Source organism: Heterodontus francisci, chromosome 14, assembly GCF_036365525.1.
Source record: "Heterodontus francisci isolate sHetFra1 chromosome 14, sHetFra1.hap1, whole genome shotgun sequence".
In the NCBI taxonomy this organism is placed as follows: Eukaryota; Metazoa; Chordata; class Chondrichthyes; order Heterodontiformes; family Heterodontidae; genus Heterodontus; species Heterodontus francisci.
The window spans coordinates 34,059,372-34,071,975 of record NC_090384.1 but is presented as its reverse complement, the minus strand read 5'-3'; the positions used below and the strand labels follow the sequence as shown (position 1 = coordinate 34,071,975).

The 12,604-nt window shown below is 43.1% G+C and overlaps 1 protein-coding gene across 3 annotated transcripts in view; it reads left to right on the top strand.

The window, feature by feature from the left end:
• Positions 1 to 1,223: 1,223 nt before the first annotated feature.
• LOC137376963 (dual specificity protein phosphatase 8-like) overlaps positions 1,224 to 12,604 on the top strand; it is a 210,208-nt gene continuing 198,827 nt past the window's right edge. Inside the window, exon 1 of one of the 3 annotated variants that reach the window (XM_068045978.1) lies at positions 1,224 to 1,309. The gene's annotated coding sequence lies outside the window, so the exon portion shown is untranslated. Of the gene's footprint in view, positions 1,449 to 11,657; positions 11,719 to 12,604 lie in introns of those variants that run through there. The other 2 variants (XM_068045977.1, XM_068045979.1) reach the window with 2 other exon arrangements.

Below are 12,604 nucleotides of genomic sequence, written 5' to 3'. Positions count from 1 at the left end.
CTCCTTTTATGTGGTTTAAAGTTCCTGTCATTGACAGGCGAATAAGGCCACAGGAAGTACATTTATTTAAAAATTGACTGAGAAACTACCAAAGACGTTTTATATTGGCTTTATATTTTACAGGCTCCTGTCTAGAAATCTAGAGATGATGCATTCTGGTGATATCAGCCAAGGGGATCCCCGCATTAGGCATTTGTGATCCATCAGTTGGCAAATTCACAAGCTGTTTGGGGAAGTGTAGCTGTTCAGCTCAGTCTCCACAGAGTCTTTGTTGAATGTGACACAGAACTGATGCTAAGATCACCTACACTTTTCACTGCACTAGCAAGCATGTGGTAAAATAAGGAAATAATACTTTAAAATGTGGAACAATAAAATGTGTACTGTACTTTTCCCTTTAAAATTATATAGCATTTGATGCTTTAAAAATGCCCTGCAAGTGCCCATTTATAAATATATAAATAAATGCTGTCTCTATAAAAATACAAAAATAGCCTGTACATTTAATAAATACAGTGCTAATTTAAAGATCGGGATGTTTACAGAATGATAGGGAACATGACAACATAATTAGGTTCCTTTTGCTTTTTTTAAACAAAACAATTTGAGTAGATTAGTCTTATTTTCTGGACATATAGCATAAAAATGGTGACAGGCTTGTTAATTCCTTGTATGCTTCCTGGAGAATGACATCTTTCAGGTAGTGTGACGAGAATGCAAGCATTGACAAGAGGGTGTACCATGAACTTACATGTCGACCAGAAAGGTTAAGGCTTTGATTGGGTTTAGTTATGATGCCCTCCGTAGTCCAGAAGACTTACTGAGACTTAGACATGAAGAATACGTATTTTGCTGGTGCCCTTGAAGTCGTCCCCCAATGTAGTGTCAGGAGGGGAGGGGCGAAATACTGGGTAAGGTAAAATTAGTCTATTCAAATACTTAAGCTGGATGTTAACAACATGCATTTTGTGGGAATTTAGGGAAGGTATTTAATGCTGGCTTCGGTAAGGCGCCTTAAGAACGAGTGTACAAAAGGGACGCTGCTGCTTTAAGACTGTGACAGTGCGGTGCAGACAATCTCCCTTTAATCTGCACCCAGGGCTCGGGAGAAGAGCCTGACGTCACTCCAGCCACCAGAGGCTCATCCTGATTGGTTGGCAATGACGCCATCCTGTATTTTTTTTTAAAAAAAGAATGACTTCATCCCCAGTTCATTCCTGGTTATGTTGCACCTTCTGTTTTGCTATTCCTAATGGCCAACTCGCAGCCAGCCAATCCGGCAAAATAGCAGCTTGCGGTAGGCTGAAATGTAAGAACTTCATTTTATATTTCTTTCATGATTAATTTCTTTGCAAAATCGAGGATCATCTCCCATTGATCGCGCGGGTGAAATTGCAAGAAGGCTTGTCCATGGAAAATAATAAGGGGAGCTCCCGGAAGTAAAGGAGGTGAGTTTTTTTTAAATGAAAGGGGCTCTCTCCAGCAATGTGTCTTTCGCCGTCTCGGTCATTCACTGTGGGCAGCTGACCCCCCAGCTTATCTGTGCTTTGCAACCCAATGTCCGGCTGCCGTTTGGAGTGGGGCAATGCAATGTTGCGTGATGCTGCATCCTACAGCAATGCCAGTCCGCTCATCCTGCAAGGTGGGCAGGGTTGACCACCTCTGTGACTGCAGAACGAGAGGCGGCAGAGATCGTGCAAGGGCTGTAAGATCACCATTCGTGTCTGGCATTGCTGGCAAAGTGAATGTCAGCGTAATGCGCTAACGTTGTCACTGTGCAATCGAGGACCATGTTGTCTGCAGATATGTATTAAAGATCTGTCTAATCGGTTGCTGCACACAATGCTGTCAAGTGACGCCCAGAATTGACCTGGTTGTGGGATACGGATGTTAAATTGGTGCAGAGGGGATGAGATTTCATTTGAAAAGGACCCTCTCCCTCTTGATTGCACGGACGCATTGAACTCCTTCGCTTCTCTGTTTACATGCATGTGGTAATACCTGGTTTGCAAACGATACCTTGAATTTAATGATTGTATTGCGCATTTGATTTAGAGGGTGGAATAAAGAGCCGTTCTGGTAACTCGACGGTCTGCATTTTGCAAAATGCATAGTTTAAAGCTTTGTCTAATTTTCTGAAGACTTTGATTTATCTAATCCTTTAATCGCCTTTAATATGTCGCTTGTTATTTCAAAAGGGATTAGGTTGGATAAGTAACCGCCTCTCAATGCTCGCAAATATAAAAAAGCTCCCTTATGTTTATTAAAAGGGCAGTGTCTTCAAGGGGAAAGAAGTGTTAGCCAAATCATTGGCATGCTAAAGACCTGTGCAATTATATTGCATAGACGTTAGTAATTGCGTTGCTTGTTAAGCACGTCTCTCGTGATGTCGGGACTTCCAAGGCCACTGGTTTGTAGTGGCTGAATAAGTGAAAATAATTATTACATGAGGTTCTCCCCTATTCCACCTCTGTTTTTCTATCGAAAAAGGTAACCAGGTAGGCTGGTCTATAGTAAATAAATAGGTTGCTTGTTTCCAAGGATGGAAGAGGGTACTGGTTTTTATTACCTTGGCATCCGATGATTCCATCAATTTTTCTGTTGAAACCAGCAGCCTCGGTTATTTTTCTTTTACTGCAGCTTCTGATTAGCACAACAGATAACAACAAGCAAAGCAATCCAGCTGTTCCCCTCATTGCTGTCATCACTCAGTCTGTTATTTCTGATTTCCAACCTTCGCAATCATACTGGGAACTTAGTGAGTGCAAAACAAGCTGACATAACACCCCAAATATACCTGATCTGGCAGCCGGCAACAAATTTTTCATATCCCCAGTCAGCCGCATGTAGAATAGTTTTAAAATTAAAATGTGCATTGCATAGAGAACAGTTGTAGTATAGAGTCTGCTTGAATTCTAAGAGAACCATTCAGCTGTGAATGCAGTTATTGTCACCTGTGCAGATTATGCTCAGCAGCTGAACCCTGAGATTGGATTAAATTCAGACAGCCATCCTCTCATCCTGGACATAAGTAAACTTTTGAGCAAAGCTACATTAAGAATTCCTGGGGCACTAAGTGCCAAAAACATCTCTCCTTCCCCCCTGCATCCCCTGGCCCCCGCTCTACATAACCCCTCTTGATCTATTCAGCAGCATCAACAACCACACTCAACAAGCTGGCATCTCGAAGGGCAGTGTTATTTGTTCCTGTGCACACTCCTAGGCTCTTTTCATTCACCATCATGTCCACAGTTGAGGAATGAGTTGTGAGCCGTGACTGGGAGACCATGGTTGCCTGCTGTGCCTGGAGGCTGCGACCGCAACATTCCCATCACTGGGAGCATTTGCTGGCTGCATTCCTCCAGGTCCAACCAGTCTCCTTACTACCAGCGTCTGGGAGAATTTTAAAGTTCTCATCCTGGTGTTCAGATCTCTCCATGATCTGACCCGTCCCTATCTCTATAACCTGCTTCAGCCTGACATCTCTTCGAGATCTCTGCACTCCTCCAACTCTGGTCTCGTGCATCCCCCACTCCTTTTGCTTCACCATTGGCAGCTATGCCTGCAGCTAAATAGAACCTAAGCTGTGGAATTCCCTCCCTGAATCTCTTTGTGTCTCCACCTCACTCTTCCATTAAGTCACTCCTTAAAACCAAGTTTCTGGTCACCTATCTTAATATCTCCTTATGTGACTCAGTGTTAATTATTTTCTGATTACATTCCTGTGAAGCATATTTGAATGTTTTACCACCTTAAAGGTGCTAAACAAATGCAAATTGTTGTTAATAAAGAGCTTTGAAGGCAGCCATTTGTTTTCAGGTCTGCAAGGCACTGATACTTGTTAAAGGTGCGCAATGAAAAAGCATTCAGTAAATAATTTTCAACCAAAAGGCACATTTTTTTCAAAAAAAAGACTTGCATTTATATAGCGCCTTTCACAACCTCAGGACATCCTAAAGCACTTTACAGCCAATTAAGTACTTTTGAAGTGTAGTCAGATGTAAATAGCAATGTGATAATGACCACATATTCCCTCTTAGGTGTTGGTTGAGAGGTAAATGTTGACCAGGACACAGGAGATAATAGCGGAGATGGTGGCGTAGTGGTAATGTCACTGGACTAATAATCCAGAGGCCCCAAGGCAGCTGGTGGAATTTAAATACAATTAAGTAATAAATGCAATTAATTAATAACAATCTGGAATTGAAAGCTCCTTTCTGTCATGATGCCATGAAACTGTCATTGATTGTCGTAAAAATCCATTTGATTCACGAATGTTCTTTAGGAAAGGAAATCTGCTGTCCTTACCTGCTCTGGCCTACATGTGACTCCAGACCCATAGCAATGTGGTTGACTCTTAAACACCCTCTGAGATGGCCTAGCAAGCCACTCAGTTCAAGGACAATTAGGGATGGGCAACAAATGCTGGCCTGCCACTGATGCCCAAATCCCATGAAATATATTTTAAAAATCTCACTTTCCTCAGATATTGCCATGGGATCTTTTACGTGCACCTGACAGAGCTGATGGGGCCTCAGTTTAAGATCTCACCCCAAGATAGATTAAGGGTGCAGGTGGACTACAGTAGCAGAATTGCTGTGAAACAATTTCACTTTGCACAGATACGGCCATTGCAGTGTAAATGTATGGTAAAGCTCCCAGGACAAACAAAACCAAGCAAGGCTGTCAAAATCTCCACGACATTCAACTGCTCCCTTGTGACATCTAACTCAATACTGAACTTCCCAGCTGTCCATGAATTATAGTACAGTAACCGGACGGCAACTTTCTGCATGGGGAATGTTCTCTCACAGAAAGCTATTAGGCTGTTTAAACTTTTACATATTTGCTTGAAACACGGTGTTAAAATCATTGGAGATGTACGGAGGTAGCTCATCCAATGGTCTAGCAGGCAAAGGAATTGCCCGAGTTCCACCAGAGCCACTCGCTGCTGACCTCATAACAACCTTGGTCCAAACATGGACAAAAAAGCTGAATTCAAGAGGTGAGGTGAGAGTGAATGCCCTTGATATCAATACAGCATCTGACCGAGTGTGGTATCAAGGAACCCTAACCAAATTGAAGTCAATGGGAATCAGGCAGAAACCTCTCCACCGGTTGGAGTTATACCTAGAAACAAAGGAAGATGGTTATAGTTGTCGGAGGCCAATCATCTCATCCCCAGGACATCACCGCAGGAGTTTCTCAGGGTAGTGTCCTCGGCCCGACCATCTTCAGCTGCTTCATCAATGACCTTCTGTCCATCATAAGGTCAGAAGTGGGGATGTTCAATGGCATTACCATTGCTGAATTCCCCCACTATCAACATCCTGGGGTCACCAATGACCAGAAACTGAACTGGGCCAGCCACGTAAATGCTGTGGCTACAAGAGCAGGTCAGAGGCTGGGAATTGTGCAGTAAGTAACTCACCTTCTGTCTCCCCAGTGCCTGTCTACCATCTACAAGGCACAAGTTAGGAGTGTGATGGAATACTCTGCACTTGCCTGGATGGATGCAGCTCCAACAACACTCAGGAATCTCAACGCCATCCAGGTTAAAGCAGCCCACTTGATTGGCAATCCATCCACCATATTAAACATTCACTCACTCCACCACCGACACACAGTGGCAGCAGTGTGTACTGTATATAAGATGCACTGCAGAAACTCACCACGCTTCCTTTGACAGCACCTTCTAAACCTGCAACCTCTTCCACCTAGAAGGACAAGGGCAGCAGATGTGTGGAAACACCATCATCTGCAAGTTCCCCTGCAAGCCATACACTTGATGACTTGGAAATATATCACCGTTCCTTCACTGTCGCTAGATCACACTCCTGGAACTCCCTCCCTGACATCACTGTGGGCGTACCTGCGCCAGATGGATTGCAGTGGTTCAAGAAGGCATCTCACCCCTACCTTCTCAAGGGCAATTAGGGATGAGCAGCAATTGATGTCCTAGCCAGTAACATCCACATCCCATGCAAATTAATTTTAAAAAAACAGAAAATGGCTGAGGAATACAAAGGGGTGGCAGTTGTGCTAAAGTTGTATAAATCTCTGGTTAGACCACATCTGGAGCACTGCGTTTAGTTCTGCGACTCACACCTCAGGAAGAGGAGAATGTATAGCGCAGCTATACCCAAAGTTTACCGGGGCTAATACGGTTAAATTATGAGGACGGGTTGCACAGACTAGGATTGTATTTCCTCGAGTATAGAAGATGAAGGGGTGATATAATTGAGATGATCAAAGGATTTGATAGGGGCGATAGAGAGAAACTATTTATTCTGGTGGGAGAATCCAGAGCAAGTTCTAAAATTAGAGCTTGGTCATTCAGGGGTAATGTCAGAAAGCACTTCTTCACACAAAGGGCAGTGGAAATCTAGAACAGTCCTCCCGCAAAAAGCTGTTGTGGCTAGATCAATTGAGAATTTCAAAACTGAGATGGATAGATTTGTTATGTAAGGCTATTCAGGGTTATGGAGCCAGGGTGGCCAACTGGAGTTGAGGTACTGAACGGCCATTTTGAATGGTGGAGCAGGCTCGCGGATCTGAACAACCTCCTCCTGATCTTATGACTCATTTCTATATAGTGCCTTATAGAAGTAAGCTTGCTGGCCCTGAGCTTGATCCCAGCAGTCTGTGTTGATGCTTTTGACCATAGCTAGGCAATCGGAAAGGCTCTGCAGTTGGCCTCAATACTCCTCAATTAGGCAGGGGCTCCTTCTCCCAATTCCAATCTAATGACTCCTACTAGAAGATACACATGTGAAAATAAGATAAGAACAGAAATGAGAATGATTGTGAGGTCCCATGTGAGAAAACCCTGGGGACCTCATTGCCCAGGTGACAGATACAAAATAGTCATTTGAAGGGGAAGACACAGAAGAACTGCTGGTACTTATGAACAAAAGTCCAGTCACAGTCAGCGCCTGAGGGGGAGGGAGAAAATTGGAGTTGGAGGGAGATAGCAGACAGTGGGGGAGGTGACACTGAGGGGAGGGCCCAGGTTTGTTCCTCAATCATTGCTATGTTAGCTGGTCTCACCTGGGCCAGTGGAAGATATAATTCCCCGCGGTGTCCCTGGGTTTACAAAAGGAAAATTGGACAGGTTTGCTGCTTCTGAAGGTTATCCAGTGAGCCCTGCTAGAAGTGCATGTGCCTGGATGTCGATGAGGATGCTTTTGTGCTTAGCATACTTTCCATGGTTTAATCGACTGACGAGGTTCATCCTCGTCCTTGCATAATAATGGCTACTTGGGTGAGGTCACAGAAAACTGGCACGCACGGAATCAGCAAGGAGTCAACACCTTCAAGTCAAGAGGGAATGGGAGGAAGGAGGGGAACACTGGGGGAGAAAAAGGAAAGCATAGCTTTTGGTTTTATAGCATTGGGCTAAAGCCTCAGTAAATCCCAAGCTTACTCCGAGTGTAGGGAACACAGGGGCCATGTTCCGGGAAGGACTGGCCAGTATTCCTTGAGTGTATAGACGTGCCCATAACTGAAGTAATGAGAATGACCCTTTCAAAAATTGGAAACTGACTAAACACCTATGTTGAGTGCTAGGCTTTCAAGTCTGAGCATGAGCATCATGCAGCAGCCATCTCAACATTTATCCCTTCTTGATTTTTTTTCCTCTCTTCTCTTCTCCCTTCTTTGCTGGAAGTGTTGACTTCTTCCAAAGGCATGGTTCCCTTCCAGTATCTTGTCCAAGTGTTCATTATATACGTGTGGACCTTGATGGTGAGTAGTCGCAGGCTATTTAGCCACGGGGGCAGTGGTGGGGGGGGGGGGGAGGGGGCAGGGTGCTGTGGGGTGGAGAGACAGAGTGCAACGTCACAGCCAAACCAGTCCTGTTTTTACCTAGCATCCTCCCATGCAAATGTCCAAAAAGTATCGCTGGATAACGAACAGGAGTGCATACCCTATTCATGTTCTTCCCTATATTACAACAGTGGCTACTCTTCAAAAGTACTTAATTGCTCTGCAGAGTACTTTGGGATATCCTGAGGTTGTGAAAGGCACTATATAAATGCAAGCTCTTCTTTTGCCTTCCTAACTTAATCATTCATTTCAGCATTGATTAGAAATCCATCTGGGATCTGCTGGTCTATGTGGCTTAACTTGTTCTTAGGACTGTCCAGTTTTATCATTGTTCATTATTAGCATCTCAGTGAGCCAATTGTTTGTAATGGTTTTGGCATGAAATACCTGGTCAAAATGATTAAGGGATTCCATAGGGTAAATATGGAGAAACTGTTTCTTCTGGTGGGAGAAATCAAGGACAAGGAGGTATAATCTTAAAGTTATTAGGTTAGGACATTCAGGAGCGAAATTAGGAAACATTTATTCGCACAGAGGGCAGTTGATATCTGGAACACTACCTCAAAAGACGGTGATTGCTAGGACAGTTGGAGTATTCAAGATTGAAATAGATTTTCGTTGAGTGAGGGTATCAAGGAGTATGGAGTAAAGGTGAAAAAATGGAGTTGAGGTACAAGTCAACTCTGATCTAATTGAGTGGCAGAACAGGCCGGAGGGACTAAATGGCCTATTCCTCTTCCTAATTTTCTTGTGCTCATTGTATAAAAATGCAGATATACAGTTCCACTGATATAAGTGTGAATGGGAAGCATTTATTTGTGCACACGTTACAGCATGTGTCCCCTTCCCAAATCCATTTTAAAGATAGGCTTGCCCCTCTCAAACACCTTTTTGTTTGGAGGGGAGCCTCTCAAATTACAAGAAATCCTGTTGAACAGCAATGACTCAAATATTAAGGGTTGTGCACATGATTTTTATTATTTAAAGAGATCCATCTCTCCCATCCTGTGTATCTTTGAGATTTGTTTTTTTTTAAATATACTGCAAATGAAACTGCCATGCATAAATGTTAAAGTGGTGATGTAATGTACCAGACAGAAAGTGCAGTATATCAGCTTCTGTCTGCAGACATTATTTATACTTGCATAAATAATAATTATGCACCATTATAATATTTTTAAAATATTAAAGAAGTACTAGAGCATTTTTAGTGGAATTAGAGAAAATCTCCTTACAGCAGCAGAACCCCTTTCTAAAAGATTAATCGAATATTAATGCCATTTTTATTTCTACCAATTCCGTATTTGAAAATAGTTCACAATAAAGACCACTGTGTTTCGAAAGGAATATACACTGCTTCCCTTCATTTCTGGTGAATTCATGTGTCCCGTTAAAAGTTATCATTATATGTGTCCACGTTTGTCACCCAGTACTAAATAATGTTAGGTCTGATGTGGCATAAAGTCCAACACTATATGTGAACCCCAACCTCAAGAAAGCACACCCTAAACAAATGTTTCTATTTAACACACCAGGCATTTTTGTGGCCTGTCTGAGTGAATTGCTAATTTAGTGCCAAGTTTTTGTTAGTTATATGGTGTAGTCCAGCAGTCGTAAGAAGTGTAAATGCTGTGAGCCACAAATGCTGTCCACCACCTTTCCCCAATAGTGAGCTTGCAATCTCAGCTGTTCCTTGAGGGAGGTGTTAAGCAACTTGTTGCCTTTAAGGTAGAATAACGACACTGAGCCAAAGAAGGGGAAGGGTTTTAAGGAGGGTCTTAAAGGAGGAGAGGGAGAAGGAAGGGTTTAGGGAGAGTATTCCAGATTGTGGGACCTAGGAGCCTGAAGACATGGCCAGCAATGATAGGGTAAAGGGAAGGGTAGATGTACAATAAAACAACAGGCAGCAAGGATAAGGATAACAAGTGATCAGGACTTGGTAGCATATGGACAACGGGTTTGGATGAGCTGAAGTTTACTGAGGTTGGAGAGTGAGAGGCCAGCCTGGAGAACATTGGAGTAGTTGAAACTGGAGGTGACAATGGACAGAAGAGGGCTTTTGCATCACATGGGCAGAGGTAGAGAGTGGAGTGGCTTTGGAGGGGGAGGCTGTGGAGTGGCTGAGAGAGATGGAGCTGGATGTTAATCAGCATGTACAGTAGTTGACCCCACGTCTGCTGATAGTGTCATCAAGGGGTAGCGTGAGGAAGAGGAGATGGCCAAGGATAGATCTTTGGGCGGTCTTGGGGTGATTGTGCAGGGAAGGAAAAAGAAACCATTGCTGGAGATGCTGTGATTATGATTGGCTAGGAAGAGACGCCTAAGCGAGGGGACAGTTCTACTGAGCTACACATTGGAGGAGGATGATGTGAACAACTGTATCAAAACTGCAGAGGTTCAGTGCTTGCTGTGTAAAGACGGTATCATGAAGTGGATCACCCTGGACCTCTCGATTGCATTCAGCAACCAATGAGAGAGATCTTGCAATTGGCCTGATTGGACAAACAAAACATAGCATCTGGAAACCTACAGAAAGGGAGGAAATAACAGCCTCATTTTTGTATGACTGTCAAAATCTGTGCCATGTATGATTAGCTGCCTGACCCAAGCTCGCCCACAGTTCACTGAGCTAACTGCTGAATTTTGCAGGGTTAGCTCATTTACATAATTAGCATGAACTCCCAGCACAACCTTGCCCTTGCATCAGCATCTAGCCTAATGGGGATGCGCAAAATCTGTCCAGCAACTCAAATTTAAAGAAATATTTACACTTAAAGGTAAGTGAGTGCATGTGGGGGCACGTATTGTTTCTGCCTTTCTAAAGCTTCAAAATTAATTTTAAATATTTCAGCCTCTCCCAAAGGAAGGAGAGAGGATTGGCTGAAGCTATGTGCCAATCAAAAATGAAGTGAAAGGTCATTATCACATTGCTGTTTGTGGGACCTTGGGTGCAAATTGACTGCTGCATTTCCTACATTACAACAGTGACTACACTTCAAAAGTACTTAATTGGCTGTAAAGCGCATTTGGGACGTCTTATGGCAGTATTTTTTTTTTCTATTCCATGTCGGTATGTTGTCACAACACAAAACTACCCGTAATTCCGAATAGACTCTGAGTCTTACTCCAAGAGGCCCTGGGTTTGGCAGGTGTGCGAAATGGATTTTAATAAGAGGTGTAGCACTGTTCTGAGATTGTCATTTAAGGGGCACAATATATGGAACTTTATCCTGATTTTGTTCATTATTCCTGGCTTGCCTGATGCTGACACGGTGCCAACAGTGAAACAAGGGTTTCATTCCCCAACATTGACGTCCCTCCCTTCGATGAGTGCAAATATTGACTTATGTGACCAACAGCTGACAAGGTTACCCGTATTGACAACAGGAACAAGTTTTAATGTTAAGACAGCGGGGGCTGACTCTATTGGCTGTGTGAGATGGTTTGTACTGCTAAGCCATTTTCAACAAGTAGTAATCTTTGTCTGTAACATTCCTGTATTTACCTAATTAAAAAGAATGACTGAATTGCTTGGAGCTCTGTCAGCTCTAGACGCTTGGTTGCTAAGTTATGTCTCCTGAAACTATTACATTATTATGTCATCCACAATTTGGGTTGCAACTTTTTTTTTGGGAAGTGAATTGAGAGCTTAGGGCCAAAGACTTCAATGTCGAAGCTTCTCTTGGAGCTTGTGTTAGAGCGAGAGGGAAAAATACTAACTCATTCCCATGCTGGACAGTGGCTCTAATTGCCAGTTAACCATAGGGTTTAATGTTATTCTTTTAATGAATACGCTTGCCATGTCTTTGCAGATTTCATTTCGTGTCACATAACAAGATTTGATCCAAGTCTAATCCTTCATTCGCAAACTATTTCCTGGCTTCCTCTAGGGTATTTACATCGATACATTACCCCTATCATTATGAAATTTATGGCACTATGGCTGTGTTGTAATATATATGTATATGTGAGGAGGGCGAGGGATTGGCATGAGAGAGAGATCATACTGCGCGTCATTGTGGAGTGTTGGACATGCTCTAATCGAGGTGTGCAAGGTAATTAAGCCGCTGAGAACTTGATATGCCATAGTATCACAACCATGGCACAAAGTCTTTTGCCTGCAAGTTCAACAGTTAATCTAGCTGTATGGTCCAGAATAAGACTGGCTTTGCATTTGCCTTGAATCTGGTTCCAAGGCTTTGATTTTTAATGAAGTCGCCTCCCAACAGGCAGGCTAAAATATCAGGATTGGGCAACCTGACCCCATTCCCACCCCTTTAAATTTTAAATGCAGGAATCAGGCCGCGGATGAGATTCCTGCAAAGCGGGCTGAGTGAACATACCAAAGTCATGGGCTGATGACATCATTGACACAACTTAAATTTCACAGTAAGTGAGGGGGAGGTCAGAGCTGTGGGCCTCTCCCTGCAGCCTTCCTGGCTCCCCGTTACTATTGAGGCCTGTGTATGTTTGTGATTGTGTCAGATTTACTCAGCTAGTTCTCATCTATGTGCTGCATCAACTGTTACTTGTGATTGCATCCTCAGGGGCTTAAACCACTGTCACATGATAATGACTTTGTAAAAGCTTCTACTTTGTGCTGTCAGTCTCGAGTATACTTCAGTTGCAGGGTTTTAAAATATCTAAACAGCTTTGCATACTATTTAAAAAATATATATATATATATTTCTTTTTATGTTTTATTGAGCAACTTTCCTGTGAAGTATAAATACGGGTGATGACTGCACTAATCTCACTTCCCACAAGTAATTACATT